Below are 24461 nucleotides of genomic sequence, written 5' to 3'. Positions count from 1 at the left end.
GATTACCCCTGTATAATAGATTATAGTAGATTATAGTAGATTATAGTAGATTACCCCTGTATAATAGATGATAGTAGATTACCCCTGTATAATAGATGATAGTAGAGTACCCCTGTATAAAAATGATAGTAGATTATAGATTATAGTAGATTACCCCTGTATAATAGATGATAATAGAGTACCCCTGTATAATAGATGATAGTAGATTATAGATTATAGTAGATTACCCCTGTACAATAGATGATAGTAGAGTACCCCTGTATAATAGATGATAGTAGATTATAGATTATAGTAGATTACCCCTGTACAATAGATGATAGTAGAGTACCCCTGTATAATAGATGATAGTAGATTATAGATTATAGTAGATTACCCCTGTATAAGAGATGGTAGTAGGGTACCCCTGTATAATAGATGATAGTAGATTACCCCTGTATAATAGATGATAGTAGATTACCCCTGTATAATAGATGATAGTAGATTACCCCTGTATAATAGATGATAGTAGAGTACCCCTGTATAATAGATGATAGTAGAGTACCCCTGTATAATAGATGATAGTAGATTATAGATGATAGTAGATTACCCCTGTACAATAGATGATAGTAGATTACCCCTGTATAATAGATGGTAGTAGAGTACCCCTGTATAATAGATGAGAGTAGATTACCCCTGTATAATAGATGAGAGTAGATTACCCCTGTATAATAGATGATAGTAGAGTACCCCTGTATAATAGATGAGAGTAGATTACCCCTGTTTAATAGATGATAGTAGATTATAGATTATAGTAGATTACCCCTGTATAAGAGATGGTAGTAGATTACCCCTGTATAATATATGATAGTAGAGTACCCAAGTATAATATATGATAGTAGATTATAGATGATAGTAGATTACCCCTGTATAATATATGATAGTAGAGTACCCATGTATAATATATGATAGTAGATTATAGATTATAGTAGATTACCCCTGTATAATAGATGGTAGTAGGGTACCCCTGTATAATAGATGATAGTAGATTACCCCTGTATAATAGATGATAGTAGATTACCCCTGTATAATAGATGGTAGTAGGGTACCCCTGTATAATAGATGATAGTAGATTACCCCTGTATAATAGATGGTAGATTACCCCTGTATAATAGATGATAGTAGATTACCCCTGTATAATAGATGATAGTAGATTATAGATGATAGTAGATTACCCCTGTATAACAGATGATAGTAGATTACCCCTGTATAATAGACTAGAGTAGATTACCCCTGTATAATATATGATAGTAGAGTACCCATGTATAATATATGATAGTAGATTATAGATTATAGTAGATTACCCCTGTATAATAGATAATAGTAGATTACCCCTGTATAATAGATGATAGTAGAGTACCCCTGTATAAGAGATGGTAGTCTATTACCCCTGTATAATAGATGATAGTAGATTACCCCTGTATAATAGATGATAGTAGATTACCCCTGTATAATAGATTATAGTAGATTACCCCTGTATAATAGATGATAGTAGATTACCCCTGTATAATAGATTATAGTAGATTACCCCTGTATAATAGATTATAGTAGATTACCCCTGTATAATAGATGATAGTAGATTACCCCTGTATAATATATGATAGTAGAGTACCCATGTATAATATATGATAGTAGATTATAGATTATAGTAGATTACCCCTGTATAATAGATGGTAGTAGGGTACCCCTGTATAATAGATGATAGTAGAGTACCCCTGTATAATAGATGTTAGTAGGGTACCCCTGTATAATATATGATAGTAGATTACCCCTGTATAATAGATGATAGTAGATTACCCCTGTATAATAGTTGATAGTAGATTATAGATTATAGTAGATTACCCCTGTATAATAGATGATAATAGAGTACCCCTGTATAATAGATGATAGTAGATTATAGATTATAGTAGATTACCCCTGTATAATAGATGATAATAGAGTACCCCTGTATAAGAGATGATAGTAGATTATAGATTATAGTAGATTACCCCTGTATAATAGATGATAGTAGATTACCCCTGTATAATAGATTATAGTAGATTATAGTAGATTACCCCTGTATAATAGATGATAGTAGATTACCCCTGTATAATAGATGATAGTAGAGTACCCCTGTATAATAGATGATAGTAGATTACCCCTGTATAATAGATGATAGTAGATGATAGTAGATTACCCCTGTATAATAGATGATAGTAGATGATAGTAGAGTACCCCTGTATAATAGATGATAGTAGATTATAGATTATAGTAGATTACCCCTGTATAATAGATGATAGTAGAGTACCCCTGTATAATAGATGATAGTAGATTACCCCTGTATAATAGATGATAGTAGATTACCCCTGTATAATAGATGGTAGTAGATTACCCCTGTATAATAGATGATAGTAGATTACCCCTGTATAATAGATGATAGTAGATTATAGATTATAGTAGATTACCCCTGTATAATAGATGATAGTAGATTATAGATTATAGTAGATTACCCCTGTATAATAGATGGTAGTAGATTACCCCTGTATAATAGATGATAGTAGAGTACCCCTGTATAATAGATGATAGTAGATTATAGATTATAGTAGATTACCCCTGTATAATAGATGATAGTAGATTATAGTAGATTACCCCTGTATAATAGATTATAGTAGAGTACCCCTGTATAATAGATGATAGTATATTATAGATTATAGTAGATTACCCCTGTATAATAGATGATAGTAGAGTACCCCTGTATAATAGATGATAGTAGATTACCCCTGTATAATAGATGATAGTAGATTATAGTAGATTACCCCTGTATAATAGATGATAGTAGATTACCCCTGTATAATAGATGATAGTAGATGATAGTAGATTACCCCTGTATACCAGATGATAGTAGATTACCCCTGTATAATAGATGATAGTAGATTACCCCTGTATAATAGATGATAGTAGAGTACCCCTGTATAATAGATGATAGTAGATTATAGTAGATTACCCCTGTATAATAGATTATAGTAGATTGCCCCTGTATAATAGATGATAGTAGAGTACCCCTGTATAATAGATGAGAGTAGATTACCCCTGTATAATAGATGATAGTAGATTACCCCTGTATACCAGATGATAGTAGATTACCCCTGTATAATAGATGATAGTAGATTATAGTAGATTACCCCTGTATAATAGATGATAGTAGATTATAGTAGATTACCCCTGTATAATAGATGATAGTAGATTATAGTAGATTACCCCTGTATAATAGATGATAGTAGATTACCCCTGTATAATAGATGATAGTAGATTATAGTAGATTACCCCTGTATAATAGATGATAGTAGATTATAGTAGATTACCCCTGTATAATAGATGATAGTAGATTACCCCTGTATAATAGATGATAGTAGATTGTAGTAGATTACCCCTGTATAATAGATGCTAGTAGATTACCCCTGTATAATAGATGATAGTAGATTATAGTAGATTACCCCTGTATAATAGATGATAGTAGATTATAGTAGATTACCCCTGTATAATAGATGATACTGGAGTACCCCTGTATAATAGATGATAGTAGATTACCCCTGTATAATAGATGATAGTAGATTATAGTAGATTACCCCTGTATAATAGATGATAGTAGAGTACCCCTGTATAATAGTTGATAGTAGCTTATAGATTATAGTAGATTACCCCTGTATAATAGATGATAATAGAGTACCCCTGTATAATAGATGATAGTGGATTATAGATTATAGTAGATTACCCCTGTATAATAGATGATAGTAGAGTACCCTTGTATAATAGATGATAATAGAGTACCCCTGTATAATAGATGATAGTAGATTATAGATTATAGTAGATTACCCCTGTATAATAGATGATAGTAGATTACCCCTGTATAATAGATTATAGTAGATTATAGTAGATTACCCCTGTATAATAGATGATAGTAGATTACCCCTGTATAATAGATGATAGTAGAGTACCCCTGTATAATAGATGATAGTAGAGTACCCCTGTATAATAGATGATAGTAGATTACCCCTGTAAAATAGATGATAGTAGATGATAGTAGATTACCCCTGTATAATAGATGATAGTAGATGATAGTAGAGTACCCCTGTATAATAGATGATAGTAGATTATAGATTATAGTAGATTGCCCCTGTATAATAGATGATAGTAGAGTACCCCTGTATAATAGATGATAGTAGATTACCCCTGTATAATAGATGATAGTAGATTACCCCTGTATACCAGATGATAGTAGATTACCCCTGTATAATAGATGATAGTAGATTATAGTAGATTACCCCTGTATAATAGATGATAGTAGATTATAGTAGATTACCCCTGTATAATAGATGATAGTAGATTATAGTAGATTACCCCTGTATAATAGATGATAGTAGATTACCCCTGTATAATAGATGATAGTAGATTATAGTAGATTACCCCTGTATAATAGATGATAGTAGATTATAGTAGATTACCCCTGTATAATAGATGATAGTAGATTACCCCTGTATAATAGATGATAGTAGATTGTAGTAGATTACCCCTGTATAATAGATGCTAGTAGATTACCCCTGTATAATAGATGATAGTAGATTATAGTAGATTACCCCTGTATAATAGATGATAGTAGATTATAGTAGATTACCCCTGTATAATAGATGATACTGGAGTACCCCTGTATAATAGATGATAGTAGATTACCCCTGTATAATAGATGATAGTAGATTATAGTAGATTACCCCTGTATAATAGATGATAGTAGAGTACCCCTGTATAATAGTTGATAGTAGCTTATAGATTATAGTAGATTACCCCTGTATAATAGATGATAATAGAGTACCCCTGTATAATAGATGATAGTGGATTATAGATTATAGTAGATTACCCCTGTATAATAGATGATAGTAGAGTACCCTTGTATAATAGATGATAATAGAGTACCCCTGTATAATAGATGATAGTAGATTATAGATTATAGTAGATTACCCCTGTATAATAGATGATAGTAGATTACCCCTGTATAATAGATTATAGTAGATTATAGTAGATTACCCCTGTATAATAGATGATAGTAGATTACCCCTGTATAATAGATGATAGTAGAGTACCCCTGTATAATAGATGATAGTAGAGTACCCCTGTATAATAGATGATAGTAGATTACCCCTGTAAAATAGATGATAGTAGATGATAGTAGATTACCCCTGTATAATAGATGATAGTAGATGATAGTAGAGTACCCCTGTATAATAGATGATAGTAGATTATAGATTATAGTAGATTACCCCTGTATAATAGATGATAGTAGAGTACCCCTGTATAATAGATGGTAGTAGATTACCCCTGTATAATAGATGATAGTAGATTACCCCTGTATAATAGATGGTAGTAGATTACCCCTGTATAATAGATGATAGTAGATTACCCCTGTATAATAGATAATAGTAGATTATAGATTATAGTAGATTACCCCTGTATAATAGATGATAGTAGATTATAGATTATAGTAGATTACCCCTGTATAATAGATGGTAGTAGATTACCCCTGTATAATAGATGATAGTAGATTACCCCTGTATAATAGATGATAGTAGAGTACCACTGTATAATAGATGATAGTAGATTATAGATTATAGTAGATTACCCCTGTATAATAGATGATAGTAGATTATAGTAGATTACCCCTGTATAATAGATGATAGTAGAGTACCCCTGTATAATATATGATAGTAGATTATAGATTATAGTAGATTACCCCTGTATAATAGATGATAGTAGAGTACCCCTGTATAATAGATGATAGTAGATTACCCCTGTATAATAGATGATAGTAGATAATAGTAGATTACCCCTGTATAATAGATGATAGTAGATTACCCCTGTATAATAGATGATAGTAGATTATAGTAGATTACCCCTGTATAATAGATTATAGTAGATTACCCCTGTATAATAGATGATAGTAGAGTACCCCTGTATAATAGGTGATAGTAGATTACCCCTGTATAATAGATGATAGTAGATTACCCCTGTATACCAGATGATAGTAGATTACCCCTGTATAATAGATGATAGTAGATTATAGTAGATTACCCCTGTATAATAGAGGATAGTAGATTATAGTAGATTACCCCTGTATAATAGATGATAGTAGATTATAGTAGATTACCCCTGTATAATAGATGATAGTAGATTACCCCTGTATAATAGATGATAGTAGATGATAGTAGATTACCCCTGTATAATAGATTATAGTAGATTATAGTAGATTACCCCTGTATAATAGATGATAGTAGATTACCCCTGTATAATAGATGATAGTAGATTATAGTAGATTACCCCTGTATAATAGATGCTAGTAGATTACCCCTGTATAATAGATGATAGTAGATTATAGTAGATTACTCCTGTATAATAGATGATAGTAGATTATAGTAGATTACCCCTGTATAATAGATGATACTGGAGTACCCCTGTATAATAGATGATAGTAGATTACCCCTGTATAATAGATGATAGTAGATTATAGTAGATTACCCCTGTATAATAGATGATAGTAGAGTACCCCTGTATAATAGATGATAGTAGATTATAGTAGATTACCCCTGTATAATAGATGATAGTAGATTACTCCTGTATAATAGATGATAGTAGATTATAGATTATAGTAGATTACCCCTGTATAATAGATGATAATAGAGTACCCCTGTATAATAGATGATAGTAGATTATAGTAGATTACCCCTGTATAATAGATGATAGTAGATTACCCCTGTATAATAGATAATAGTAGATTACCCCTGTATAAGAGATGGTAGTAGATTACCCCTGTATAATAGATGATAGTAGATTACCCCTGTATAATAGATGGTAGTAGATTACCCCTGTATAATAGATGATAGTAGATTACCCCTGTATAATAGATGATAGTAGATTATAGATTATAGTAGATTACCCCTGTATAATAGATGATAGTAGAGTACCCTTGTATAATAGATGATAATAGAGTACCCCTGTATAATAGATGATAGTAGATTATAGATTATAGTAGATTACCCCTGTATAATAGATGATAGTAGATTACCCCTGTATAATAGATGGTAGTAGGGTACCCCTGTATAATAGATGATAGTAGATTACCCCTGTATAATAGATGGTAGATTACCCCTGTATAATAGATGATAGTAGATTACCCCTGTATAATAGATGATAGTAGATTATAGATGATAGTAGATTACCCCTGTATAACAGATGATAGTAGATTACCCCTGTATAATAGACTAGAGTAGATTACCCCTGTATAATATATGATAGTAGAGTACCCATGTATAATATATGATAGTAGATTATAGATTATAGTAGATTACCCCTGTATAATAGATAATAGTAGATTACCCCTGTATAATAGATGATAGTAGAGTACCCCTGTATAAGAGATGGTAGTATATTACCCCTGTATAATAGATGATAGTAGATTACCCCTGTATAATAGATGATAGTAGATTACCCCTGTATAATAGATGATAGTAGATTACCCCTGTATAATAGATTATAGTAGATTACCCCTGTATAATAGATGATAGTAGATTACCCCTGTATAATAGATTATAGTAGATTACCCCTGTATAATAGATTATAGTAGATTACCCCTGTATAATAGATGATAGTAGATTACCCCTGTATAATATATGATAGTAGAGTACCCATGTATAATATATGATAGTAGATTATAGATTATAGTAGATTACCCCTGTATAATAGATGGTAGTAGGGTACCCCTGTATAATAGATGATAGTAGAGTACCCCTGTATAATAGATGTTAGTAGGGTACCCCTGTATAATATATGATAGTAGATTACCCCTGTATAATAGATGATAGTAGATTACCCCTGTATAATAGTTGATAGTAGATTATAGATTATAGTAGATTACCCCTGTATAATAGATGATAATAGAGTACCCCTGTATAATAGATGATAGTAGATTATAGATTATAGTAGATTACCCCTGTATAATAGATGATAATAGAGTACCCCTGTATAATAGATGATAGTAGATTATAGATTATAGTAGATTACCCCTGTATAATAGATGATAGTAGATTACCCCTGTATAATAGATTATAGTAGATTATAGTAGATTACCCCTGTATAATAGATGATAGTAGATTACCCCTGTATAATAGATGATAGTAGAGTACCCCTGTATAATAGATGATAGTAGATTACCCCTGTATAATAGATGATAGTAGATGATAGTAGATTACCCCTGTATAATAGATGATAGTAGATGATAGTAGAGTACCCCTGTATAATAGATGATAGTAGATTATAGATTATAGTAGATTACCCCTGTATAATAGATGATAGTAGAGTACCCCTGTATAATAGATGATAGTAGATTACCCCTGTATAATAGATGATAGTAGATTACCCCTGTATAATAGATGGTAGTAGATTACCCCTGTATAATAGATGATAGTAGATTACCCCTGTATAATAGATGATAGTAGATTATAGATTATAGTAGATTACCCCTGTATAATAGATGATAGTAGATTATAGATTATAGTAGATTACCCCTGTATAATAGATGGTAGTAGATTACCCCTGTATAATAGATGATAGTAGAGTACCCCTGTATAATAGATGATAGTAGATTATAGATTATAGTAGATTACCCCTGTATAATAGATGATAGTAGATTATAGTAGATTACCCCTGTATAATAGATTATAGTAGAGTACCCCTGTATAATAGATGATAGTAGATTATAGATTATAGTAGATTACCCCTGTATAATAGATGATAGTAGAGTACCCCTGTATAATAGATGATAGTAGATTACCCCTGTATAATAGATGATAGTAGGTTATAGTAGATTACCCCTGTATAATAGATGATAGTAGATTACCCCTGTATAATAGATGATAGTAGATGATAGTAGATTACCCCTGTATAATAGATGATAGTAGATTACCCCTGTATAATAGATGATAGTAGAGTACCCCTGTATAATAGATGATAGTAGATTATAGTAGATTACCCCTGTATAATAGATTATAGTAGATTGCCCCTGTATAATAGATGATAGTAGAGTACCCCTGTATAATAGATGATAGTAGATTACCCCTGTATAATAGATGATAGTAGATTACCCCTGTATACCAGATGATAGTAGATTACCCCTGTATAATAGATGATAGTAGATTATAGTAGATTACCCCTGTATAATAGATGATAGTAGATTATAGTAGATTACCCCTGTATAATAGATGATAGTAGATTATAGTAGATTACCCCTGTATAATAGATGATAGTAGATTACCCCTGTATAATAGATGATAGTAGATTATAGTAGATTACCCCTGTATAATAGATGATAGTAGATTATAGTAGATTACCCCTGTATAATAGATGATAGTAGATTACCCCTGTATAATAGATGATAGTAGATTGTAGTAGATTACCCCTGTATAATAGATGCTAGTAGATTACCCCTGTATAATAGATGATAGTAGATTATAGTAGATTACCCCTGTATAATAGATGATAGTAGATTATAGTAGATTACCCCTGTATAATAGATGATACTGGAGTACCCCTGTATAATAGATGATAGTAGATTACCCCTGTATAATAGATGATAGTAGATTATAGTAGATTACCCCTGTATAATAGATGATAGTAGAGTACCCCTGTATAATAGTTGATAGTAGATTATAGATTATAGTAGATTACCCCTGTATAATAGATGATAATAGAGTACCCCTGTATAATAGATGATAGTAGATTATAGATTATAGTAGATTACCCCTGTATAATAGATGATAGTAGAGTACCCTTGTATAAAAGATGATAATAGAGTACCCCTGTATAATAGATGATAGTAGATTATAGATTATAGTAGATTACCCCTGTATAATAGATGATAGTAGATTACCCCTGTATAATAGATTATAGTAGATTATAGTAGATTACCCCTGTATAATAGATGATAGTAGATTACCCCTGTATAATAGATGATAGTAGAGTACCCCTGTATAATAGATGATAGTAGAGTACCCCTGTATAATAGATGATAGTAGATTACCCCTGTAAAATAGATGATAGTAGATGATAGTAGATTACCCCTGTATAATAGATGATAGTAGATGATAGTAGAGTACCCCTGTATAATAGATGATAGTAGATTATAGATTATAGTAGATTACCCCTGTATAATAGATGATAGTAGAGTACCCCTGTATAATAGATGGTAGTAGATTACCCCTGTATAATAGATGATAGTAGATTACCCCTGTATAATAGATGGTAGTAGATTACCCCTGTATAATAGATGATAGTAGATTACCCCTGTATAATAGATAATAGTAGATTATAGATTATAGTAGATTACCCCTGTATAATAGATGATAGTAGATTATAGATTATAGTAGATTACCCCTGTATAATAGATGATAGTAGATTATAGTAGATTACCCCTGTATAATAGATAATAGTAGATTACCCCTGTATAATAGATGATAGTAGAGTACCCCTGTATAATAGATGATAGTAGATTATAGATTATAGTAGATTACCCCTGTATAATAGATGATAATAGATTATAGTAGATTACCCCTGTATAATAGATGATAGTAGAGTACCCCTGTATAATAGATGATAGTAGATTATAGATTATAGTAGATTACCCCTGTATAATAGATGATAGTAGAGTACCCCTGTATAATAGATGATAGTAGATTACCCCTGTATAATAGATGATAGTAGATTATAGTAGATTACCCCTGTATAATAGATGATAGTAGATTACCCCTGTATAATAGATGATAGTAGATTATAGTAGATTACCCCTGTATAATAGATTATAGTAGATTACCCCTGTATAATAGATGATAGTAGAGTACCCCTGTATAATAGGTGATAGTAGATTACCCCTGTATAATAGATGATAGTAGATTACCCCTGTATACCAGATGATAGTAGATTACCCCTGTATAATAGATGATAGTAGATTATAGTAGATTACCCCTGTATAATAGAGGATAGTAGATTATAGTAGATTACCCCTGTATAATAGATGATAGTAGATTATAGTAGATTACCCCTGTATAATAGATGATAGTAGATTACCCCTGTATAATAGATGATAGTAGATTATAGTAGATTACCCCTGTATAATAGATTATAGTAGATTATAGTAGATTACCCCTGTATAATAGATGATAGTAGATTACCCCTGTATAATAGATGATAGTAGATTATAGTAGATTACCCCTGTATAATAGATGCTAGTAGATTACCCCTGTATAATAGATGATAGTAGATTATAGTAGATTACTCCTGTATAATAGATGATAGTAGATTATAGTAGATTACCCCTGTATAATAGATGATACTGGAGTACCCCTGTATAATAGATGATAGTAGATTACCCCTGTATAATAGATGATAGTAGATTATAGTAGATTACCCCTGTATAATAGATGATAGTAGAGTACCCCTGTATAATAGATGATAGTAGATTATAGTAGATTACCCCTGTATAATAGATGATAGTAGATTATAGATTATAGTAGATTACCCCTGTATAATAGATGATAATAGAGTACCCCTGTATAATAGATGATAGTAGATTATAGTAGATTACCCCTGTATAATAGATGATAGTAGATTACCCCTGTATAATAGATGATAGTAGATTACCCCTGTATAATAGATGGTAGTAGATTACCCCTGTATAATAGATGATAGTAGATTACCCCTGTATAATAGATGATAGTAGATTACCCCTGTATAATAGATGGTAGTAGATTACCCCTGTATAATAGATGATAGTAGATTACCCCTGTATAATAGATGATAGTAGATTATAGATTATAGTAGATTACCCCTGTATAATAGATGATAGTAGAGTACCCTTGTATAATAGATGATAATAGAGTACCCCTGTATAATAGATGATAGTAGATTATAGATTATAGTAGATTACCCCTGTATAATAGATGATAGTAGATTACCCCTGTATAATAGATTATAGTAGATTATAGTAGATTACCCCTGTATAATAGATGATAGTAGATTACCCCTGTATAATAGATGATAGTAGAGTACCCCTGTATAATAGATGATAGTAGAGTACCCCTGTATAATAGATGATAGTAGATTACCCCTGTATAATATATGATAGTAGATTACCCCTGTATAATAGATGATAGTAGATTATAGATGATAGTAGATTACCCCTGTACAATAGATGATAGTAGATTACCCCTGTATAATAGATGATAGTAGATTATAGTAGATTACCCCTGTATAATAGATGATAGTAGATTATAGTAGATTACCCCTGTATAATAGATGATAGTAGATTATAGTAGATTACCCCTGTATAATAGATGATAGTAGATTATAGTAGATTACCCCTGTATAATAGATGATAGTAGATTACCCCTGTATAATAGATGATAGTAGATTGTAGTAGATTACCCCTGTATAATAGATGCTAGTAGATTACCCCTGTATAATAGATGATAGTAGATTATAGTAGATTACCCCTGTATAATAGATGATAGTAGATTATAGTAGATTACCCCTGTATAATAGATGATACTGGAGTACCCCTGTATAATAGATGATAGTAGATTACCCCTGTATAATAGATGATAGTAGATTATAGTAGATTACCCCTGTATAATAGATGATAGTAGAGTACCCCTGTATAATAGTTGATAGTAGCTTATAGATTATAGTAGATTACCCCTGTATAATAGATGATAGTAGATTACCCCTGTATAATATATGATAGTAGATTACCCCTGTATAATAGATGATAGTAGATTATAGATGATAGTAGATTACCCCTGTACAATAGATGATAGTAGATTACCCCTGTATAATAGATGATAGTAGATTATAGTAGATTACCCCTGTATAATAGATGATAGTAGATTATAGTAGATTACCCCTGTATAATAGATGATAGTAGATTATAGTAGATTACCCCTGTATAATAGATGATAGTAGATTATAGTAGATTACCCCTGTATAATAGATGATAGTAGATTACCCCTGTATAATAGATGATAGTAGATTGTAGTAGATTACCCCTGTATAATAGATGCTAGTAGATTACCCCTGTATAATAGATGATAGTAGATTATAGTAGATTACCCCTGTATAATAGATGATAGTAGATTATAGTAGATTACCCCTGTATAATAGATGATACTGGAGTACCCCTGTATAATAGATGATAGTAGATTACCCCTGTATAATAGATGATAGTAGATTATAGTAGATTACCCCTGTATAATAGATGATAGTAGAGTACCCCTGTATAATAGTTGATAGTAGCTTATAGATTATAGTAGATTATCCCTGTATAATAGATGATAATAGAGTACCCCTGTATAATAGATGATAGTGGATTATAGATTATAGTAGATTACCCCTGTATAATAGATGATAGTAGAGTACCCTTGTATAATAGATGATAATAGAGTACCCCTGTATAATAGATGATAGTAGATTATAGATTATAGTAGATTACCCCTGTATAATAGATGATAGTAGATTACCCCTGTATAATAGATTATAGTAGATTATAGTAGATTACCCCTGTATAATAGATGATAGTAGATTACCCCTGTATAATAGATGATAGTAGAGTACCCCTGTATAATAGATGATAGTAGAGTACCCCTGTATAATAGATGATAGTAGATTACCCCTGTAAAATAGATGATAGTAGATGATAGTAGATTACCCCTGTATAATAGATGATAGAAGATGATAGTAGAGTACCCCTGTATAATAGATGATAGTAGATTATAGATTATAGTAGATTACCCCTGTATAATAGATGATAGTAGAGTACCCCTGTATAATAGATGGTAGTAGATTACCCCTGTATAATAGATGATAGTAGATTACCCCTGTATAATAGATGGTAGTAGATTACCCCTGTATAATAGATGATAGTAGATTACCCCTGTATAATAGATAATAGTAGATTATAGATTATAGTAGATTACCCCTGTATAATAGATGATAGTAGATTATAGATTATAGTAGATTACCCCTGTATAATAGATGGTAGTAGATTACCCCTGTATAATAGATGATAGTAGATTACCCCTGTATAATAGATGATAGTAGAGTACCACTGTATAATAGATGATAGTAGATTATAGATTATAGTAGATTACCCCTGTATAATAGATGATAGTAGATTATAGTAGATTACCCCTGTATAATAGATGATAGTAGAGTACCCCTGTATAATATATGATAGTAGATTATAGATTATAGTAGATTACCCCTGTATAATAGATGATAGTAGAGTACCCCTGTATAATAGATGATAGTAGATTACCCCTGTATAATAGATGATAGTAGATAATAGTAGATTACCCCTGTATAATAGATGATAGTAGATTACCCCTGTATAATAGATGATAGTAGATTATAGTAGATTACCCCTGTATAATAGATTATAGTAGATTACCCCTGTATAATAGATGATAGTAGAGTACCCCTGTATAATAGGTGATAGTAGATTACCCCTGTATAATAGATGATAGTAGATTACCCCTGTATACCAGATGATAGTAGATTACCCCTGTATAATAGATGATAGTAGATTATAGTAGATTACCCCTGTATAATAGAGGATAGTAGATCATAGTAGATTACCCCTGTATAATAGATGATAGTAGATTATAGTAGATTACCCCTGTATAATAGATGATAGTAGATTACCCCTGTATAATAGATGATAGTAGATGATAGTAGATTACCCCTGTATAATAGATTATAGTAGATTATAGTAGATTACCCCTGTATAATAGATGATAGTAGATTACCCCTGTATAATAGATGATAGTAGATTATAGTAGATTACCCCTGTATAATAGATGCTAGTAGATTACCCCTGTATAATAGATGATAGTAGATTATAGTAGATTACTCCTGTATAATAGATGATAGTAGATTATAGTAGATTACCCCTGTATAATAGATGATACTGGAGTACCCCTGTATAATAGATGATAGTAGATTACCCCTGTATAATAGATGATAGTAGATTATAGTAGATTACCCCTGTATAATAGATGATAGTAGAGTACCCCTGTATAATAGATGATAGTAGATTATAGTAGATTACCCCTGTATAATAGATGATAGTAGATTACTCCTGTATAATAGATGATAGTAGATTACCCCTGTATAATAGATGATAATAGAGTACCCCTGTATAATAGATGATAGTAGATTATAGTAGATTACCCCTGTATAATAGATGATAGTAGATTACCCCTGTATAATAGATAATAGTAGATTACCCCTGTATAAGAGATGGTAGTAGATTACCCCTGTATAATAGATGATAGTAGATTACCCCTGTATAATAGATGGTAGTAGATTACCCCTGTATAATAGATGATAGTAGATTACCCCTGTATAATAGATGATAGTAGATTATAGATTATAGTAGATTACCCCTGTATAATAGATGATAGTAGAGTACCCTTGTATAATAGATGATAATAGAGTACCCCTGTATAATAGATGATAGTAGATTATAGATTATAGTAGATTACCCCTGTATAATAGATGATAGTAGATTACCCCTGTATAATAGATGGTAGTAGGGTACCCCTGTATAATAGATGATAGTAGATTACCCCTGTATAATAGATGGTAGATTACCCCTGTATAATAGATGATAGTAGATTACCCCTGTATAATAGATGATAGTAGATTATAGAGGATAGTAGATTACCCCTGTATAACAGATGATAGTAGATTACCCCTGTATAATAGACTAGAGTAGATTACCCCTGTATAATATATGATAGTAGAGTACCCATGTATAATATATGATAGTAGATTATAGATTATAGTAGATTACCCCTGTATAATAGATAATAGTAGATTACCCCTGTATAATAGATGATAGTAGAGTACCCCTGTATAAGAGATGGTAGTATATTACCCCTGTATAATAGATGATAGTAGATTACCCCTGTATAATAGATGATAGTAGATTACCCCTGTATAATAGATGATAGTAGATTACCCCTGTATAATAGATTATAGTAGATTACCCCTGTATAATAGATGATAGTAGATTACCCCTGTATAATAGATTATAGTAGATTACCCCTGTATAATAGATTATAGTAGATTACCCCTGTATAATAGATGATAGTAGATTACCCCTGTATAATATATGATAGTAGAGTACCCATGTATAATATATGATAGTAGATTATAGATTATAGTAGATTACCCCTGTATAATAGATGGTAGTAGGGTACCCCTGTATAATAGATGATAGTAGAGTACCCCTTTATAATAGATGTTAGTAGGGTACCCCTGTATAATATATGATAGTAGATTACCCCTGTATAATAGATGATAGTAGATTACCCCTGTATAATAGTTGATAGTAGATTATAGATTATAGTAGATTACCCCTGTATAATAGATGATAATAGAGTACCCCTGTATAATAGATGATAGTAGATTATAGATTATAGTAGATTACCCCTGTATAATAGATGATAATAGAGTACCCCTGTATAATAGATGATAGTAGATTATAGATTATAGTAGATTACCCCTGTATAATAGATGATAGTAGATTACCCCTGTATAATAGATTATAGTAGATTATAGTAGATTACCCCTGTATAATAGATGATAGTAGATTACCCCTGTATAATAGATGATAGTAGAGTACCCCTGTATAATAGATGATAGTAGATTACCCCTGTATAATAGATGATAGTAGATGATAGTAGATTACCCCTGTATAATAGATGATAGTAGATGATAGTAGAGTACCCCTGTATAATAGATGATAGTAGATTATAGATTATAGTAGATTACCCCTGTATAATAGATGATAGTAGAGTACCCCTGTATAATAGATGATAGTAGATTACCCCTGTATAATAGATGATAGTAGATTACCCCTGTATAATAGATGGTAGTAGATTACCCCTGTATAATAGATGATAGTAGATTACCCCTGTATAATAGATGATAGTAGATTATAGATTATAGTAGATTACCCCTGTATAATAGATGATAGTAGATTATAGATTATAGTAGATTACCCCTGTATAATAGATGGTAGTAGATTACCCCTGTATAATAGATGATAGTAGAGTACCCCTGTATAATAGATGATAGTAGATTATAGATTATAGTAGATTACCCCTGTATAATAGATGATAGTAGATTATAGTAGATTACCCCTGTATAATAGATTATAGTAGAGTACCCCTGTATAATAGATGATAGTAGATTATAGATTATAGTAGATTACCCCTGTATAATAGATGATAGTAGAGTACCCCTGTATAATAGATGATAGTAGATTACCCCTGTATAATAGATGATAGTAGATTATAGTAGATTACCCCTGTATAATAGATGATAGTAGATTACCCCTGTATAATAGATGATAGTAGATGATAGTAGATTACCCCTGTATAATAGATGATAGTAGATTACCCCTGTATAATAGATGATAGTAGAGTACCCCTGTATAATAGATGATAGTAGATTATAGTAGATTACCCCTGTATAATAGATTATAGTAGATTGCCCCTGTATAATAGATGATAGTAGAGTACCCCTGTATAATAGATGATAGTAGATTACCCCTGTATAATAGATGATAGTAGATTACCCCTGTATACCAGATGATAGTAGATTACCCCTGTATAATAGATGATAGTAGATTATAGTAGATTACCCCTGTATAATAGATGATAGTAGATTATAGTAGATTACCCCTGTATAATAGATGATAGTAGATTATAGTAGATTACCCCTGTATAATAGATGATAGTAGATTACCCCTGTATAATAGATGATAGTAGATTATAGTAGATTACCCCTGTATAATAGATGATAGTAGATTATAGTAGATTACCCCTGTATAATAGATGATAGTAGATTACCCCTGTATAATAGATGATAGTAGATTGTAGTAGATTACCCCTGTATAATAGATGCTAGTAGATTACCCCTGTATAATAGATGATAGTAGATTATAGTAGATTACCCCTGTATAATAGATGATAGTAGATTATAGTAGATTACCCCTGTATAATAGATGATACTGGAGTACCCCTGTATAATAGATGATAGTAGATTACCCCTGTATAATAGATGATAGTAGATTATAGTAGATTACCCCTGTATAATAGATGATAGTAGAGTACCCCTGTATAATAGTTGATAGTAGATTATAGATTATAGTAGATTACCCCTGTATAATAGATGATAATAGAGTACCCCTGTATAATAGATGATAGTAGATTATAGATTATAGTAGATTACCCCTGTATAATAGATGATAGTAGAGTACCCTTGTATAAAAGATGATAATAGAGTACCCCTGTATAATAGATGATAGTAGATTATAGATTATAGTAGATTACCCCTGTATAATAGATGATAGTAGATTACCCCTGTATAATAGATTATAGTAGATTATAGTAGATTACCCCTGTATAATAGATGATAGTAGATTACCCCTGTATAATAGATGATAGTAGAGTACCCCTGTATAATAGATGATAGTAGAGTACCCCTGTATAATAGATGATAGTAGATTACCCCTGTAAAATAGATGATAGTAGATGATAGTAGATTACCCCTGTATAATAGATGATAGTAGATGATAGTAGAGTACCCCTGTATAATAGATGATAGTAGATTATAGATTATAGTAGATTACCCCTGTATAATAGATGATAGTAGAGTACCCCTGTATAATAGATGGTAGTAGATTACCCCTGTATAATAGATGATAGTAGATTACCCCTGTATAATAGATGGTAGTAGATTACCCCTGTATAATAGATGATAGTAGATTACCCCTGTATAATAGATAATAGTAGATTATAGATTATAGTAGATTACCCCTGTATAATAGATGATAGTAGATTATAGATTATAGTAGATTACCCCTGTATAATAGATGATAGTAGATTATAGTAGATTACCCCTGTATAATAGATAATAGTAGATTACCCCTGTATAATAGATGATAGTAGAGTACCCCTGTATAATAGATGATAGTAGATTATAGATTATAGTAGATTACCCCTGTATAATAGATGATAGTAGATTATAGTAGATTACCCCTGTATAATAGATGATAGTAGAGTACCCCTGTATAATAGATGATAGTAGATTATAGATTATAGTAGATTACCCCTGTATAATAGATGATAGTAGAGTACCCCTGTATAATAGATGATAGTAGATTACCCCTGTATAATAGATGATAGTAGATTATAGTAGATTACCCCTGTATAATAGATGATAGTAGATTACCCCTGTATAATAGATGATAGTAGATTATAGTAGATTACCCCTGTATAATAGATTATAGTAGATTACCCCTGTATAATAGATGATAGTAGAGTACCCCTGTATAATAGGTGATAGTAGATTACCCCTGTATAATAGATGATAGTAGATTACCCCTGTATACCAGATGATAGTAGATTACCCCTGTATAATAGATGATAGTAGATTATAGTAGATTACCCCTGTATAATAGAGGATAGTAGATTATAGTAGATTACCCCTGTATAATAGATGATAGTAGATTATAGTAGATTACCCCTGTATAATAGATGATAGTAGATTACCCCTGTATAATAGATGATAGTAGATTATAGTAGATTACCCCTGTATAATAGATTATAGTAGATTATAGTAGATTACCCCTGTATAATAGATGATAGTAGATTACCCCTGTATAATAGATGATAGTAGATTATAGTAGATTACCCCTGTATAATAGATGCTAGTAGATTACCCCTGTATAATAGATGATAGTAGATTATAGTAGATTACTCCTGTATAATAGATGATAGTAGATTATAGTAGATTACCCCTGTATAATAGATGATACTGGAGTACCCCTGTATAATAGATGATAGTAGATTACCCCTGTATAATAGATGATAGTAGATTATAGTAGATTACCCCTGTATAATAGATGATAGTAGAGTACCCCTGTATAATAGATGATAGTAGATTATAGTAGATTACCCCTGTATAATAGATGATAGTAGATTATAGATTATAGTAGATTACCCCTGTATAATAGATGATAATAGAGTACCCCTGTATAATAGATGATAGTAGATTATAGTAGATTACCCCTGTATAATAGATGATAGTAGATTACCCCTGTATAATAGATGATAGTAGATTACCCCTGTATAATAGATGGTAGTAGATTACCCCTGTATAATAGATGATAGTAGATTACCCCTGTATAATAGATGATAGTAGATTACCCCTGTATAATAGATGGTAGTAGATTACCCCTGTATAATAGATGATAGTAGATTACCCCTGTATAATAGATGATAGTAGATTATAGATTATAGTAGATTACCCCTGTATAATAGATGATAGTAGAGTACCCTTGTATAATAGATGATAATAGAGTACCCCTGTATAATAGATGATAGTAGATTATAGATTATAGTAGATTACCCCTGTATAATAGATGATAGTAGATTACCCCTGTATAATAGATTATAGTAGATTATAGTAGATTACCCCTGTATAATAGATGATAGTAGATTACCCCTGTATAATAGATGATAGTAGAGTACCCCTGTATAATAGATGATAGTAGAGTACCCCTGTATAATAGATGATAGTAGATTACCCCTGTATAATATATGATAGTAGATTACCCCTGTATAATAGATGATAGTAGATTATAGATTATAGTAGAGTACCCCTGTATAATAGATGATAGTAGATTACTCCTGTATAATAGATTATAGCAGATTACTCCTGTATAAGAGATGGTAGTAGATTACCCCTGTATAATAGATTATAGTAGATTACCCCTGTATAATAGATGTGTTAAAAGGTAATGGACAGTATCTTGACTAGACAGGTTACAGAATGGCCGTTCACTGACCAGCTGATAGCTCTATTTGAGTGAATCTCATGAAACCAGTTTTAAAATGTCTGAAGCAAAGTAAGTTACAAAACCATGATGCATCTGCAAAAATCAACCATGTTTCTGAGGACTAAGAGGTATAGTTTTTCCGGATTGTGTCTCATTTGAAAGACGTTGTACATTTCCCCCTGAATTTTGTACATTTTCACCTCAAATTCTCATTACTGAAATGTGTCCGGATTAAATGTTGCTATAATTGGTCCATAAATCATAAAAATGGTATACTAGTTGAAGTTTACACTAAACTATAATATTCATTACATACAAATGGATACATGTTTCATTATGTAACACAGTTTGCAAGTTCCTTGTAAAAACTCAGTTTTTAAATAGAAATAATCTGTTTTTTAAATAAAGTTTTATTCACCCAGGAGGAGTCTAGAGGAGTAGTACTTAGATGAGCACAAGTTAAGTTAATTAATTTATATGCCTTGAGAATTAGGTGTTTATTCTCCAACACCCCCTTTAACCCACTTGGCTTTCTCCTTACAGAAACGGCTAAAGAGCTCAAATTGGGGAAAAAGACCGATTTAATTTGATAATAATTGCATAATTTCATTTGAAATATTTTTATTTTTTGTCTTGTGTTTAACTCAGGCCTTTTCATTCGGGGGAGCAATGTTAAAAGAATATTAGAAATATTGATTTGTTTATAACTTTTGGGGGGACTTTGAAAACTGTTATGGCAATGAGAATGTTGGTAAATGTTGGTAAAATACATAATATCTGATGAAAAGCATAATAATAACTATGAAATAGATAAGTACAGATACTATTCTCGGTTACTCAAGAGGAAGTTTCGTGAGAAGGACACATTTAGCTGTTAAATGGGCTAGTAGTAGATGTTACTTTTACAACATGCCTCACTTGATAATACAATATAGTGTATTCTGAAGACAGTATTGTAACATGTACCAATTTGCATGGTTACTAATGGAATAGAACTACCGTGGCTAATACATATTAATGCAGCAGGTGGTCCGTCGGTAGCCGAGGCTAGTAATAGAAAGTAGATGGATCGCTCACCCGGGATCAAGCACGCCAGACAGCTACAGAATGTAAACAGTGAAGCCCCGCCAACATGCCATGCTTCTACAATTACCAGACGAATGAAACGCAACGACAAAAACCAAACACCAGCTCACAGTCTTTATAGCCGTTATGATATAAAAACAATAATGTCCTACTCACCAATAAATAAATAAAAGAATAGCTTTGCTTTTAGGAGAAAGACAACTGATAGCCCGTGTTAGCCTGGAACCGAGCGATGGAAATCCATACCGGTCCTTGGTGGGAAAATAGGCCAATACTCTCAGAATTCGATCAAAAAAACGTTTCAGTTTAGGCAGAAATCAATATGACGAACAACAATTACTTAATCAGAAACAATAATGTCCTCGTTTTATAATGTTGTAGAACAGGAAGCCAGGTTGACATCTCAAAAGAGGAGGCTACTGCCACCGCTCACCGGTTCAACCGAGAAAAATAAATGGCAGGTCATCAACATTCAACTATTTCCCGTTTAAAAAAAATGTATAGTGTCAGCGATCAAACGACAATTACAAACGAAATCAAAGAAATGCCCGTCACACACTAGAGACCTTGTTAAATCGTTTTAGCTGCGTAGGCTACAGCCCGGAGAGAGAGAGGTATCCGAAGTTACAAAAAAATAGGACGCTTGTAAACTAAAGCCATTAATACCGCCACACGAGGGAGTAGTCACACGTCTTTCTGTCAAATGAAACTTTGTAACATTGCAAATGTCCGAATATCCATTCTAGCGTTCTACATACTTAAACTGCATACTATTTACTAATCGCCGCATACTATTTAGCACGTACGGTTTAAACATATGCAGTATGCCACCGCCTCAACGCTGTAGCGGCTCCTGATTGGCTGAGTAGGTGGGGCGGGTCAGAGTGCGGGAGGATTTTTCCGAATTCAACAGACACGCGTCACATTAACCAGCCTGACAATAGCCTGACAACCAACCTGACAACCAGCCTGACGATAGCCTGACAACCAGCCTGACAATAGCCTGACAACCAACCTGACAACCAGCCTGACAATAGCCTGACAACCAACCTGACAACCAGCCTGACAATAGCCTGACAACCAACCTGACAACCAGCCTGACAATAGCCTGACAACCAACCTGACAACCAGCCTGACGATAGCCTGACAACCAGCCTGACGATAGCCTGACAACCAGCCTGACGATAGCCTGACAACGAACCTGACAACCAGCCTGACAACCAACCTGACAACCAGCCTGACAACCAGCCTGACAACCAACCTGACAACCAACCTGACAACCAGCCTGACAATAGCTCATTTCCATTGTGATTCATTCCTCTAGACTGAACAGAACAGGAAATGGAGGTATAGGCCTACTCAGGCTGGTTATAGGCAGACTATCAACGTTCAACCTATACCGTAGTAGACCATATAGCCCATCTATCCTATTTAAAAATGATTTAAGACAAACAGATCATTTGGTTAAATTTCAACATATTTATTAGTGAAAATCAAAGTGTTGTAACATATATGAATTACATCAAATACACACAAAAACTTTTCAAACGGCTATTGCACAGTCGGTCGGGTGCATCGCAAAGTCAGAACCGCGGGACAGCAACATAATAAACTAAAGCAGCGATCATTGGGTACGAGGTCAGAATGACTGCTATGGCTTGATCGACAAATGAAATAATTTTAGTCGTCTACCCTACAAAACGAAAACAATCCATAGGTTCAAATCAATAGGCCTGATTAACATAACATCGATAACGCAGCCACATCCCGAGTCCCTGGTGCAGACACATTCAGCAATCAAAGGGTGGTTTTTAACACGGTTTAAAAGTGTTGTACTGGCGGCTCGCATTTATTTACTTGTTGCATTTTCATTGTAGGGCATAAATAAAACATTTAAAAACACCAGGAAAAACAGCTCCAAGTGAATTTAATTTGGTAAATCTGTTCCCAAATATTTACACACATAGTGGAGAGACGTGATCACAAACAAATATAAGCAAGGTTTTAATGTATTATGTTTTAATCAAACATATCTGTTTTGACTTCTTGCGGTCAATTTGTTGTCTACAAATCATTTGTAATTATGTTCCGGTGTTGTGCCCAAAATCCCCCCCCCCCCTGCCAGAATTATTCCCCTCCATTCGCGTGAGCGTGCACGCACTCAATTCTTCATACTAGCAATCACTTGCTTGCTAGTTGAGATTTCTGCTCTTCGCTCCGTGGTCAGTTTAGCCGACAGGCCATTTTATTGCCTGCCGAAATCCCCCCCCCCCTCCCCCTGTCCTTAATTCTGTGACTAGAGTCAAATACTTTCTGTGGCACACATCAGAGTCAAATACTTTCTACTGAACAAACT

The 24461-nt window shown here is 32.4% G+C and overlaps 1 protein-coding gene across 7 annotated transcripts in view; it reads right to left on the bottom strand.

Moving 5' to 3' along the window:
• tfe3a (transcription factor binding to IGHM enhancer 3a) overlaps positions 1–22944 on the bottom strand; it is an 86108-nt gene extending 63164 nt beyond the window's left edge. For 6 of the 7 annotated variants that reach the window (XM_055891061.1, XM_055891066.1, XM_055891065.1 and 3 more), the window contains exon 1: positions 22262–22944. The gene's annotated coding sequence lies outside the window, so the exon portion shown is untranslated. The remainder of the gene's footprint in view (positions 1–22261) is intronic. The other variant, XM_055891068.1, reaches the window with a different exon arrangement.
• Positions 22945–24461: the final 1517 nt, after the last annotated feature.

Source organism: Salvelinus fontinalis, chromosome 31 (genome assembly GCF_029448725.1).
Source record: "Salvelinus fontinalis isolate EN_2023a chromosome 31, ASM2944872v1, whole genome shotgun sequence".
Lineage (NCBI taxonomy): Eukaryota > Metazoa > Chordata > Actinopteri > Salmoniformes > Salmonidae > Salvelinus > Salvelinus fontinalis.
This window is presented reverse-complemented; position numbering and strand designations above follow the sequence as displayed.